Below are 3418 nucleotides of genomic sequence, written 5' to 3'. Positions count from 1 at the left end.
AACTTAAAGCACAGTAACTCAGTAAGCTCAATGCACAGCTAGTGAGGGCGGGGGGAGTATCCGCAAATGACGGGGCCCAAAAGGAGGGCGCGGAAGACAGGGAGACCCCCAGAGGGGGGAGGAGGACCCTCGAGGAGGGCAAAGTAGCTGGAGAGCAGAGTTAGAAGTGGTGGAAACAGGAGGAGAGATGGCCCTGCTCAGAGGAGCGTACAATCTAAGGGGAGGGGTGGACAGACGGACAAACGCAGGGGAGAGAGGGAGAGTAGAGGGACGGAGGCAGTGAAGGGGAAAGAAGGGGGAGAGGCAGAGGATAAGGTAGGTAGTTAAGTGGGAGACTGGAAGGCTTTAAAAAAAAAGGTGGGTTTTTAAAGCCCGTTTGAAACTAGACAGGTTAGGGGAAGTCCTGATGGAGGGAGGGAGCTTGTTCCAGTGGGGGGGGGGGCAGCGCGGGCAAAGTCTTGGATACGTGCGTGGGAGGAGGTGATGAGGGGGGAAGATAGGCGACGGTCATTGGCAGATCGGAGAGGACGGGATGGAGCGTGAATAGATAGGAGTGTGGAGATGTAGGGTGCAGTGGCGTTGGCGAGGGCCTTGTATGTAAGAGTGAGGAGCTTGAACAGAGTTCTGTAGGGGAAGGGGAGCCAGTGGAGGGATTGGTAGAGGGGGGGAGACAGAAGAGGAGCGGCGAGAAAGGAAGATAAGCCTAGCGGCTGCGTTAAGTACAGATCGAAGGGAAGCGAGATGAAAGAGGGGGAGGCCAGTAAGGAGGAGGTTGCAGTAGTCCAAGCGGGAGATGATCAGAGAGTGAATAAGGCATTTGGTGGCATCTTGGGAGACGAAGGGCCGGATGCGAGCGATGTTACGCAGCTGGAAGCGGCAGGATTTAGCAAGAGAGAGGATATGGGGTCCAAAGGAGAGAGAGGAGTCGAGGGTGACACCAAAGCAGCGAAGTTGGGGGACAGAGGAGATAGAGGAGTTGTCGACAGTGATGGAGAGGTCAACAGGGGATGAGGTATGGGGGGGGAGGAAAAACGATCAGCTCGGTTTTGGCGAGGTTGAGTTTGAGGAATCGAGAGGACATCCAGGAGGAGATGGCAGAGAGGCACGCGGACACCCTAGAGAGGAGGGAGGGGGAGAGATCAGGAGAGGAGAGGTATAGTTGAGTGTCGTCAGCGTAAAGGTGGTAGTGGATAATTTACTTTATGCATCAATGAAGAGATTGGGTAGGGAAACATGAGGCTGCTGGAGTGTAAGAAGCACGTCATCTGCAAATACTGATGTTTTGCTTTCAAGGTGCCCAACCTCCACCCCTGGGATATCCATGGAGACTCTGACAGTGGCAGCCAAGGGTTCAATAATAAAGGGGAAAGAACGGGCATCCCTCTCTAGTACCATTGTTTATGAGGACAGGACCAAAGGGGCTGCTGTTAATCATAACCTTAGCACAGGATAGGTATATGGGTGCCTGATGCCTGTGAGAAGGCATCCCCACAGTCCAAACTGTGGCAAGGTTTGGATCATAAAAGTTCCCCGATATCGAAAGCCTTTCTCTGCATCATTCTGCAAGAATAATGGCTGGGGTCTCTCTGATGTTTAAAATATGGATTAGATCAAAAGCCTTACATTTGTTATCCCTTGCTTGTCTGCCTGGGATGAAGCCCAGCTGGTCATAATGAGGTAAGGCAGGGAGGATTGCATGCAATCTATTTGCAAGAATCTTGTCATAAAGCTTGATACCATTATTTAACAGGGAAAGAGTGTGGTAACTCACACAATTACACAGATCTTTGCTTTCTTTGTTGATAATAGAAATTATAGCTTCCAGAGATTTGACAGACCAAGGGGCTCCCTCCAGGAAAGGGCTGAAGAGGGTATGGAGGTGGGGGGAGAAAGATGTTAGCAAACCATTTGTCGTAGGTGGCCAAGAAGCCATCATGCCCGATTTCTGTATTTTTTTAAAACAGTATTTATAACAGCAGAAAATACAGAAGATATATCTGTAATTTTATGGTCTGGGCAATTAATTCAAGGAAAAATGTCTTCATTAAAATGTTGTGTAGCTTGAGAGGAGAGTTTAGGGAAGTTTGCCTCTTACGAATTTATTGAATAATTGTGCCTGGTAAGCTCACTTATGGAGGTCTGCGGTTGTATAGATTATAATATTTTTGGAATTCCAAACGTAGAATAGGTAGCTTCTCAAATCTGTAACCAAGAGATTGCAGGAAGATATCTTGGCACAAAGTTTACATGCTAGAAGCTTGCCCACCATATCTCCTAAGTTTGCCAAAGTCATCGGAGCTTAATTGTTTTAGAGCATCTGCTGTCTGGGCTGGTGCCATAATGGCCTACCTTGGGCTCAGTCACCTACATTTTTTCCCCCTTTAAAATGTTCCTTATTGTCTGCTGAGCAGATTCTCACACCCTGGGCTAAAATTTGCCAGCCAATTCCTGAGAGCATTCAGAATTATCAGCATAAAATATTTATGAAACAAGCTAGTTTCTGAGGCACAGTATAAAAGGAAACACAGGACAGAATAACATTTGAAAAGTTGTTCTGAGAGTCTACTCTCCTCTCATTTTCTGGATTAATCTTTCTGACTACAATGAAATGTCTTTACATAACAGGATTTAGATAATACTAGAGCAGTAAAACAAGTGCTCTATGAGAACACCACAAGAAAGCACACATCACAGGATTGAAAGACAAAATTAGTGCAAAAATAATTTTATATGTTCCATGACCCCACCCACAAACTGATCCCAGAGCGGCCTTTGGTATCTCAGGCCTGGACCTTCTCCTAGTTCCCAAGGAACAAAATGTCCTCCACTTGGTTCTCTGTTTTTTCTTTGTTTATACTGATGTATACATGTCTCACACTAATCATTTATCATAGTAATGTAGCTGTCATTTTTATTCTCTTCGTACCTTTCCACCTCCCGCCCCTACGCAGGCCCGGCGCTCCCATTAGGCAAGGTTAGGCACTTGCCTAGGGCGCCGGGCTCTGGAGGGCGCCACAGAATGGTAAATGACTTTAAAACTGTGCGGCGACCGCTGACCATACCTGTCACGGCCGCCGCACAGCATTCAGATGCCAGAGGAGGGGGGAAGAGGCTATTGCTCACCACTGCCGCCTCTCTGCTCCATCTCCTCCCCTCCACTCACTAGTGTCAGTGAGTGGAGGGGAGGAGACGGAGCAGAGAGGCGGCGGTGGTGAGACAAGGTAAGGAAAGACGGGGTGAGGGGGGAGGAGGTAGGAGGGCGCCGTTTTTGTAAAAATGCCTAGGGCGCCATGGACCCTAGCACCGGCCCTGCCCCTACGTATACATAAAATTTGGAAGGGAAAGATTTTAATGATTGCATATTGCTACTCAATGTTTTGTTCTCATTTGTCCCCATTATAAATAAAGAGTTTAAAAA

This window comes from Mixophyes fleayi, chromosome 1 (assembly GCF_038048845.1).
Source record: "Mixophyes fleayi isolate aMixFle1 chromosome 1, aMixFle1.hap1, whole genome shotgun sequence".
NCBI classification, from domain to species: domain Eukaryota; kingdom Metazoa; phylum Chordata; class Amphibia; order Anura; family Limnodynastidae; genus Mixophyes; species Mixophyes fleayi.
This window is presented reverse-complemented; position numbering follows the sequence as displayed.